The sequence below is a fragment of the Astatotilapia calliptera genome, chromosome 18 (genome assembly GCF_964374335.1).
Source record: "Astatotilapia calliptera chromosome 18, fAstCal68.1, whole genome shotgun sequence".
Lineage (NCBI taxonomy): Eukaryota > Metazoa > Chordata > Actinopteri > Cichliformes > Cichlidae > Astatotilapia > Astatotilapia calliptera.
Window position 1 is genome coordinate 20262630 of NC_137439.1, and position 11316 is coordinate 20273945.

At 41.3% G+C, this 11316-nt stretch overlaps 1 long non-coding RNA gene across 2 annotated transcripts; it reads left to right on the forward strand.

The window, feature by feature from the left end:
* The first annotated feature begins 5784 nt into the window (after positions 1–5784).
* Positions 5785–11098, forward strand: LOC145422000 (uncharacterized). Of its 2 annotated transcripts, XR_013903367.1 has the most exons (4): positions 5785–7448; positions 8655–8795; positions 10643–10842; positions 10926–11098. It is a non-coding gene; the product is annotated as an uncharacterized LOC145422000 (long non-coding RNA). The 2 variants fall into 2 exon arrangements; XR_013903366.1 differs by lacking the exons at positions 5785–7448; positions 8655–8795 and having other exon boundaries at positions 8802–10842.
* Positions 11099–11316: the final 218 nt, after the last annotated feature.

The following is an 11316-nucleotide window of genomic DNA, read 5'->3' on the forward strand; positions in this document are numbered from 1 at the left end:
TTACCCATGCAAGGAAAACAGTCTATATAGGCCAGATGCACTTACAATGTTCATTAGACTCTCATTAAAAGACATGAAGAGAATGTGCAGAGGATGACATAATACCTGGTGTTGTGGGATACATCTTTTAGTGTTTCTTCTAACAATCGATGGTCCAGGTGTTTCTGTTTGGTCCTTTTAGATTCTGGATCATGGGAGTAAATAAAACACCCTTTTGGAAAAGAGCTACAGAGAAGCAGAGGCTGTAAACCAGCCAAAAGAATCACATGAGTATTAATGATCACAAATCCAATATTGTATTGTCTCTTTGTTGGCTCACTGTGCTCATTCGGGAAGCTAATAAACAGATCCTTTTACAGTTCAACAGAGGCAAGAGTGAAACAGACTTGAGGAGATGGATGGTAGGGGTCAATCAAGCAGCACAGCTGCACTCACAAAAGATACTTGTACTAACCGGCTAATAGCTTGAACAATGCTTCCCCCTAATGGTTAAAAAGAAAAAAATGATGGCCTTGGGCAGGCAACAATTACATGATGAATAGAAAAGGCCTGCAGCTCTTCCTTTTAAAACAGATGTTTATATCAGTTGGTTTCCTTTGTGATTACCTGCTGTGAAGCATTTTCCAAACTGAGATCCACATCAGAGTTTATCATGGGCAAATCAAGACTGTAGACTGAACATAAAGTAGTATGCAGCTCCTATTTTTAACATGTTTCCATCAGCAACAATTGACCCGGAGAAATAGCTTTATTTCCAATCTCTGACTGCACAGTGGACTCTGCCTGATCATTAATATTATTTTAATTATTATTTTAATGCTGTCAGGATACAAGGAGTTTCTATGAAGCAAAAAGGGGAATATCAATCCTGTCTTATGTTTTACTGCCATCTGCTGGACACACACAAACACGCATAAACACGACTATGTAAAACTGTAAAAATGATTTTCTTCATTTTTTATTTCAGACATAACCAGGTCACTTGAGTGCCACCGACTTATACTTATGACAAAAATTTGGTTTATCTCAAATTTTTGTCATAAGTATGAATTGTGAATTGTGTTTGGGGGTCCTTCTGTTTGGAGATTGCATGTGTGTGGCTCCTTCTTTGATTTGTTTTTCTTCCCAGTGGTCTGGTTTCCTCCCACAGTCCAAAGATGTTAGATAAGTGGTGATTCAAAATGGTCATATGAGTCAGTGTGGGCACAAATAATTGCTCGTCTGTGTCTCTGTGTTCGCCCTGTAATAGATGGGCGACCCTGGAGTACATGTACTCCACCTCTCACCAAATATCGGCTATGATATGCTCCATCCAGTCCAGGAGTGTCAAACAAGAGGCGCAGAGAATCCAATGTACTCCACTGGCTGGCTTGGGAACAATTGAAGGATGGCGTAAATTTTGGATTTTTAACTGTATTTTCACGTTTTACAGAATTTCCTATTGATAAAGGCATCCACCATACTCATTTATACAGCACCAAAGTAATTAAGTAATAGATACACAATTAAATGACAGAATTGTTGCAGGTTTTCTTACTGTCTAGTGTAGAAATTTCTGTTTTTTCCAGTGGCTTCACAGTCAAAGAAAAAAAAAAATATTTTTTGTGACTAACATTTCTGTTTTATAATTACAGGTAGCTCTAGGCAATGAGCTACCAGAACTTTGTCTGTAATTTTACATTTTAAGCCCAAAATGTCAGCCTAGCAACATTTCTTTATCATGTAGAAACATTGAGACATACTGCTGAAATTCCTTTTCTTATGTTAAGATATCTCAGGGATTAAATGTGTACTCCTCCAGCCAACTTAACATCAAAGTAAAATGACTTTGACATCCCCGCTCTAGGCTTTTGTATTCTTAGTAAAATTGATGGAAGGATTTCACTTATTTTACTTTACAACATAAAATGTTATTTTGTTTCCTCCATACATGAGAAATAGCTCTTGTATTATTGAATTTTTCTTGTCATGAATTGATATTGTGATATTGTGGCAACAGTAACTATGAGCTGCACAGAGGAAGAGGCATGTCAGTAAGGCATGTGTTGTAACAGTATCAATGCCACTTTCCCTGCCGATGACCCTACGGGGGAAGTTATAGCTCAAGAGATTTATGACACGAGTATTTGAACTATGTGAAATGTTATTAAATGACAGAGCCGTGCCAACAAGCAGCTCTTTGAAACAGGAGGTAAAGTGAGGCACGAAATCATGAATGTTCCACTGTTTAATAATGGGACAGGGTACATTCAGCCTACTACCCTGTAAGTACCCGGGGAACTCTGCAAAACCAACTCAGTGTCATATCTTTAAATAACATCTTAAAACATCCTTTTAACCGTACAGTGATGATTTGTTTTCTTGCACACCTTACGTTGATACATGAAGTTATTTTACTGAATGAAACTTGAAGGACAGAGGTTTGGGTAGTCTCTGTTATGGAAATTGTGGCTAATGTTTAACTCATCTTTCAAAGCCTTGTTTACCTCCGCTGTGCCGTGTTTCACTCCTCATTCCCAGGCAAACATAATAAACCAATGCTAAATATATGTCTGGGTGTGACATGTGAGGATTTTCCTGACAGCTGAGAAACGTCCTGGAGGTCAGATGATGTGATCCCACCAAAGATGTAAACTTCATGGGACCCTGTACAAACGTCACGTAGTGAATTTTTCCATTCATCTTTTGTTACTGAGGATGTATTGACAGCTTTAGTCACCTATAAACCTGAATTACATATAAATATATTTGAACAACGTGTAAAAGAGCTCCACAGATGTGAACTGTTAGGAAATAAGAAGGAAAATGTTTAAAATAATAAGACTCAGACCACTTTGTGTAAGATCTGAAAATTTCTGACTTTGGTGACCCCCACTGGTAGAAGGACAGGACAGTCCAAACATAGTTGAATAAGATATTATGAGGTCTGTATGTTTTTAACTGGTCATGAGCAACAGTTCTCCAGGCTTTCAAAGTTTTCTTTTGGACACTGGCTGCTTTTTCACTAATTTTTAGTCCGGCCATTGTACCTGAACATTTTCAGAGTAATGTTTGTTTGTGTGTTTGTTTTTGTTTCTTGAGCTTAATAGTGATCGAAGAATAATGCCACCATAAACAGGCACCTGACTCAAGGGATGACCCAATGATGTGTCTACACATGACAGACAACCTAGCAAAGAATCCTTTCTAAATTCTATCTTTAAGCACTTTTTTACTTGTTAAAAAACAACAACAACAATTTGTTCCCATTTCTTAAACTTAGTCTACAAGAAAGATTACCACTGGTACCAATGTTACCTTCACCCAGAGTTCTTCTCTGAGCCCTTGGTACTTTTCCAGCTTCCTGTGTTCCTTCTTGATGTTGCAGATTTTTGTGTATACTATGCCGGCCACTGGGTTATGGCGCACCATGTATTGGCCTGCTAGCATCTTGCACTCTGCTGTTATGTGCTTGATTGGCTCAGGGGCATCTTTACACAGCCTGCACCTGGGGTCTTGCCTGGTGTAATAAATCCCAGCCTCTATGGGTCTTGTACTTACAACTTGTTCCTGTCCTGCCATGATTAGTTCCTCTGTGTGCTTTCTTTCAGTCCAGCTTTGTCCAGCCACTGGTAGGATTTCTGGATGTCAGTCACTTCCTCTATCTGCTGGTGGTACATACCGTGCAGGGGCCTGTCCTTTCATGATGATTCTTTTCCTTGCACCTCTTCTGTCTTGGGTTTCTGCTGCCTGAGGTATTCACTAAGCGCACAGTTGGTTGTGGCCACCTTCCTGATGTACTCATGGAGTTTGTTGTCTCATCCTGGACTGTGGTATTGACACTCACTAGTCCCCGGCCTCCTTCCTTTTGCTTAGCGTACAGTCTCAAGGTGCTGGATTTAGGGTAAAACCCGTCATGCATGATAGGGAGCTTTCTTGTCTTGATGTCAGTGGCTTCTATCTCCTCCTTTGGCCAGCTTATTATCCCAGCAGGGTACCTGATCATTGGCAGGGCATAGGTGTTGATAGCCCAGATTTTGTTTGTCATTTAGCTGACTCCTTAGGATTTTCCTGATCCTCTGCAGGTACTTGGTGGTTGTGGTTTCGTAGCAGCCTCTTCATGGTTCCCTTGACCTGTGGGATCACCAGGTATATTGTAGCTGCCCTTAATGTATGCAATGTTGCCTTATGGTAGCGTGATCCCCTCAGTTCTGACTACTTTCCCTCTCTTCGTTACCATCCAACTACACTTCTCCAGTCCGAATGGCATTCCGATGTCATTGCTGTAGATCCTGGTGGTGTGGATCAGTGAATCAATGTCTCGTTCACTCCAGGCATACAGCTTGATGTCATCCATGTAGAGGAGGTGGCTGATGATTGCTTCATTCAGTAGTCAGTATCCATAGCCAGTTTTGTCAATGATCTTACTGAGGGGGTTCGAGCCTATGCAGAATAGCAGTGGGGACAGAGCATCTCCTCGGTAGATCCCGCACTCGACTGCGACTTGTGCTATCAGCTTGAAGTTGGCCTCTAGTGGTGTTTGCCACATCCCCATTGTGTTTCTGATGAAGGCCGTTAGAGTCGTGTTTATCTTGTACAGTTCTAGTCATTCCAGGATCCAGGTGTGGGACATTGTGTCATAGGCCTTCTTGTAGTCAGTCCTGTCTAGGCGGTGCACAGGTTGGTCAGTCTGGTCTTGCAGTCTCAGGCGACTGCTCTGTCTACCAGGAGCTGCTGTTTTGCCCCAAAGATGAGTTTTGAATGTCCTTAAAGAAGCCTGGAGAACGATTCCAAAAGCGTGGTAAAAGAAATAACATGAAAGGTTGCCTAAGAGCGCATTGACTATGCAGAAGAATAAAGGCAGCCACACCAAATACTGATATTCAAGCTCATTACAACTGTACAAACTCTGTTTTACTTTATATATTGCATTTCCACTTGTGTTATCAAGTTCCAATAAATCACTGCATCTATTTCTCATTTTCCTAACAAAATGTAAAGAAATGACGGGTAAACCAGGACCTATACAGTTCTGTATGGGCAACAGTTCCTAAAAGGTAAATGAATGGGATTTATCAAGAAACAAAGACACTGTTTTGTTTCATTCATGTATTTAACAATTTTGTGTTATTTCCCTCTATTCACTTAAAAAAAGAAATCACTATTGTAAAACAAGCTACTACCACACTATTAACAGAATAATTAGAAGCATACCACCACTTATTTGCCCAGAATGAAAATTTTATTTTCTGATGCTTTTACTCTCTCTCTAAAACCCGCCCACACACACACACACACACACACACACACACACACACACACACACACACACACACACACACACACGCACACACACACACACACACACACACACACACACAGGCCAATACAATGACCGTTAGGGTCTTTTGCAGCTGAATGCCGTGTCCTTTACAGAACCTAAGTGCTTTACATGCTGCCTCTGAAAGTTTTGTGCTACTAACAAAACCGTTTGCATGGTCTATTCAAACGAGCGCTACCACACATGCATGCACACAACTTCATAAGCAGACACACATGTACACACAAACATACACCTCACTCAAATTGAAAGCTTATGGCTTGTCTTCTTAGAGGGGCAATAAATACTTTGCGCCTGCTCCAACAGACAGCCCCTCTTTCAGAGGAGTCAGCCAGGCTGTGAAGAGACCAGTAAACAATGACTTCAACAAAACAACGATAGAATATCCTGCAATGCGCAAAGATTGTTTTTAAAGAAACTGATATTTGCAAAAAAATGTTGCACAAAGTTGAAGAAAAAAAAAGAAATATCAAACTTTATTGCACTAAACATTCAAAACCAGATACAGACACACACAGAGCACCACACAAAGAAGGAAGTGAACGCTTGCTGAAAGCTAAATTGAAACATCTTGCAGTCATGATGCCATGACTCGCCATTGTTTCTGGGCCCAAAGAGTTGTAACAGGAGAATAGGAGAAGTGAGGGGAGATGAAGGAACAAGGGGAGAAAGGAGGACCTTTCCACCCATTGGCAAGAGAAAGCGAGAGGAGACTGATATTAGGCGGTCTGTTTTGAAAACTGGTGGACACCCCTTTGCATATACACTCACTGTCTCTCTCTGCCTCATTCTCTCTTACCCACTTGCCCTCCTTCCACCCCCAGCCTCTCTCCCCACTCCTCCTTTCTCCTGCATCCCCCCTCCCTGGGAAAACAGGGACAACAAATTAGCCTTCTTTTCTCGGTTGGGCCCGGGGAGGAGGACACTTGGACAGCCCTCAGAGTGTCCGCCTGGAGTTCCCATGGACCCCTCTTGCCCCTTCCCCTTTCAGTCGGCAAGGAAGCAGTCATTGTGCCAGCACCTGTCTCTGAGGAAATTGGTAAAAGTGATGGCTTTGTTAGCCATCTCCATGGCAACCAGGAGAAAAGAGTGGGGCCTGCTAGCAGGGATTGGGGTAGAGACTGGGGTGGCGAGGAGAAAGAGTGGGAGCAGGAAGGAGGGAGTTAAGGGGTCTGACAATGGAGTAGCAGTTGCATCGCTCTGGCTTTGCCAGGGATCGATGTGAGGATGCTGTGATGTGCTGTGCGTCTTTGTGCGTGCGTGTATGCGCATGTGTTTGTGTGTGTCTATGAGCTCCCTCATCCCTGTGGGTGACACTGTGACATCCACCAGTGAAGCAAGGCATGACTGTGAATAGATTGAAAGCAACAAGGTCAGTCACATCATGTCCAGAGAAAATCCCCCTCAGAGCAGAAAACACACTTGTAATAATCAAACAGGGGTTTTCTTTTAAGTACAGCAGATCAATTCAACCTGAGTCTGAATGAAATGCTTTGAGGAAATTTATGATGCAAAATGATTGAAGTCAGTTTTAAACAGAGGAGATTTTAATTTGTTTTATTGACTTATATATTGTAATGCAGCAAAGAAGAAATTATTTGAATTTGTTTTGTTTAGAGTTTAGAGTCAGTTCAGTACATTGATAGCTGTGAATGAACAGGAAACACTGAGGCTCTCAGTTCTTGATCTAGAATTAAGCTTTCTTCTTTCTGGTGGAGATGCATCACTGCTTCATCTGAGAAGGTAGCAGCTGTCATGTTTCATTGATCAGATGCTGGTTGAAGTGCCTGGTTAGAATTAAGATAAAGTTAACTTTATATTGGCCAATGTAATATTATTATAACATTTAATCTTATGTAAATTACAGAAAGTCATAATGTGACAATTTAAGGCCATCAAGTTGCCCAAGTTTCCTTCATGTCAGGTGCAAACACAGTGACGTTCTTTTTTTAATTTTTATGGCAATACTTGCTTCCGACCAACAGATGGAGGTCATTCCCTGGCTCTAGTGGAAGAAGAAAACCTGCAGCACAGTTTTATGTCCACAGTTTTAAGAGAGATCTAAAGACTTAATCATTCCTTATTTAATAGAATCTTCCCTGAAAGCTGTTTATATAAAACACATCCGGTGAGTTCAATGAGAATGATAGAGCAATCAAAAATGTAGCAATTACATGTATAAATTTTTTTAACTGACAATTTATAAGTTGAGGATCAGTTATGAGCTCTAAATGTAACTGGCTATCTCTGTTAACAGACTGGATCACTTATCCGGTCGTTAAGTGATGACGTGACGAATCCTACTTCCGGGTCTAAAGTAGTCTGCGTTTAATATGGCTTTTGTGTTGTTAACGTGTTTAATGTTTTGTATTTTCTTCTATTTGATCTCAAAAAGCTCCTAAAACAGTCAGTGATCACTGTTGACCTCCCTCGGCTTTTATTACCGCTAATCATTTATTTAAGCTCAGTTTTTAAAACCTTAGGATGTAACTACAGCCCAGCCCATGCAGCAGTATATGAATGACTAACCTCGTATTGTGGATGGATTATCTCAGTTGTTCTCCTGGCTGAAGTTTGGTCCTTTTACAGCATCCTGCCATGCGATTACATTTGTTCCTGAATCCTGACCACCGAGAACACTCACGTTAACTTTTATCGAGCGGAAAAAAAGTTAGCTTGTTTATATTATGCTAACATAGCTGTGTCGCTAGCGGTCAAGTAGCACATCATTATATACCAGCTAGCCAAACTTAAGTAATCCTACAAACGTCACTGCTGTTTAGTTTTCTGTCTTTATTTATGTTGGAAGTGATAACAGAGCTGTACGTTTTAATTTGTTTCCAAAACCCCGCAGTCAGGACATGCTATATTGTAGACATGCTATATTAGATAGAAGCTAGCGAGCTAACTTCCTGCTAACTTCTAACTCCGTTAAATGTCATAAATTCCGTTTTCATGGATGCCTGGATGTTAAACTCAATTGTTACACCTGGTAGAGCAGAACGCTGATCATTTTATTAAAGATGAAAGACTTTAGACAGTTTTTCAACTCTCAGTAATGCCATAGTGATCGTTTGATATATGGACCTGCAGCGGAGTTTAGGCCCAGACACGGCTAGTGACGTCAGACTTAACGACCGGATTGGTAGTTAGTATAGGCCTACGACAACTTATTTAAAACAAACATTTATGAATATATTTGTGTGCTAGCATTTAATCATGTTGTGAACACCATAGTCACATATGCGGATTTGAAATCAATAGATATTTATAAATGAATCTAAATGAATGTAAGGTCCTCTCAGTTTGTGGATTGTGTATTTGTGTGTGAAAGGGTTTGTGTGTGACTAAACATCTGAACCCATGATTGATGAGACCACGGCTGAATATAAAGGCTGCACATCAAGAGTGGAGAGGAAACAACTACATTAGGGGTCAAGATTAGGAAACGGCTGTCATTCACAAAACCACAATGGTGAGTTTGAATCCCTCCCCACATCAGAGAAGGTCTGAGGCTGCTCAGCTGGTGTCTCATAAACTATTATCCAACAGAGGAAGAAAAATACTGGCTCTTGATGAGTCCCTCGCGATGCTGGACGGTCTGATCCACTTAAGGATGCACAGAAGCGTATCTGTTTCGTTACATCACATCAGAGTGATAGGAATGTAATTTTGAGTCTATAAATGGCAGTAGAGCCTTTATTTGGTGCAACATTGCCATTTTATACTTTCCCTCACAACTGAAAGTAAAGTTTTACGGGTAGTGTTGAAAATAATCGGCCTTGTGTACTGCTGCTGTCTGTGTGTGAGTGTCATTCCAAATGGCATCTGTGAATATTGCCAAATGGGAACCAAGTGAATGCAGTGGGTTTAGAAATGCCTCTAAAAGTGTCTTCGCTGCTGTCCAGCACTGTGATTTATCTCCTCTCCGATGTGAGGCTGCAATACCTTCACTGAAACAAAATACTCTAAACATCTGGAGCAGATGCTTTTACCTATCTCTGTGTGTGTGCATGTGTGTGTGTGTGTGCATATGTGTGAGCAGGCATGTGCACTATTTTTTTGATACAGAAAGCCCTGAAATGATACACAACCTCCCGTGCAGAATTGCAGGATTGCTGTTCCTTCCTCCTTCAATCTCCCACTGTCTGTATCATGCACATATATCCATACAGTTATATGGCCTTGTGTGTGGGCTAATCCATGCAAACACTAGTTATCCTTGAGCACACACATATGGGCAATCATTTAAAGTTACAATTTATTTGTCCACACTGGACAAATAAATTGGCACTGTTATTGGCAAAATACATTTTGTGCTATGGATATTTAGACATCCTGGATGTAGTGAAGCTCTTCAATAAATCTCTATATTTAAAATGGATAATAAGGATTTCACATTTCAGAAGTAATGACACCAACTTCATGGTGGCACTAGAGGGATGACTATTATGATTAATCCTCTAGGAACTGTGAAAACAAGCTCTTCAGATATATCTGCTCCAACTCAAGTGGTGGATCAAACTCTGAGAGACACATAAAGCCGTGCATCTGGAGTGCTAAAAAACAGAAAGAGCCAAAGATAACCATCACATAAAAGAGGAAAGACTCAAGATTACAGTTCCTTACTGGCACTGACACTAAGTGTGCTGGAAACAGCTGAATACCAACATGCTCCCGCGTTACTTGATGCAAATCGGGTTGAAAAACACAAAAACCAGACAGCGTACCATCAAAGGCTTCATTTAGTCACCTATAAAAACAAGTATAGGTAATGATGTGTCCAGTGGTACCAGTAGTATCATTTATATCAGCACTCATTTGCCCTTTCAGCGATATTTGTGTGTGTGGTCCTTTGTATGTGTGAAAATACCCACATCTATGTTTTTTTGCTCTATTTACTTGTATAATGGTCTCTAAATGCAAACAACTGTTTCCATGTATTTTATAGTGCCTGGTGTAACAGTTGTTTGGGGAGTTAACAGACATTTGTAAACTGCCAGAGAGGCATGGTGTGCTATTATGGCATTACTACTGTTTTACAGAATGAGACTGTAAAAATGGTCACACATTGCACATTCTTCAGTCCATACGCTGTGAATCCATTGGCAGGGTATGCCCGTCAGTGTGCAAATGAAACAAATATGCAGGGCTGCTTTCTTGCATTTGTGAAATATTTCCAAAATTTGTCAGGGTCCTGGGACTGGGCGACCCAGGATCCCTGAGCAGTTATGTATTATATTATTATTATTATTATTATTATTATTATTATTATTATTATATGTATTTTGGTATTGCTGCTGCTCTCCTCCATGATTGTAGATGTGAGTGTGTGTGTTTATGTCTGCGGGGATGCTTGGAGGATGGAGCTCAGCCACCTGCAGGCCTGAGGGGTGTGGCCCTGCGGAAGGACTGGCCACACCCGAAGCCACACACCTGCCGCTGATCAGGGCTCGTCGGGGGAGCTACTTAGGAGAGTCTTGGAGCTCCCACCGACGCGGGATCATTGCATGAGACTCCACGTTAGTCGTCCTGTTACCGAGTTAGTGTGTGTATGCCCGCAAGTTGTATGTGTCCTGACGGCTGCGTCTTTTGTTTCCCGCAGGAGGAGCGTGGAAGACACGGGAGCAGCGAGCACCGGGGGGTGCTGACACGGGAGCGGAGAGCACAGAAACACGGACTATTCACGGGGAGACACGACACGGGAGTCTGGGAGAACACGGGGATTTATTGCTACGTTGTTTTTCACTTTGTAAATAAACACTGCCTATACATAGAGCACCGCGCCTGGGTCCTCCTTCCCCACTCCTTCCACGGTGTGCCATGCCATACCGTGACAAAATTAGAAACATTCTGTCTCAGACTGATGCTGAAAAACTTATTCGTGCATTTATTACTTCTGGGTTGGACTATTGTAATTCATTATTATCATGGTGTCCTAAAAACTCTTTGAAAAGCATTCAATTGATCTAAGATGCTGCAGTTAGAGTACTGAC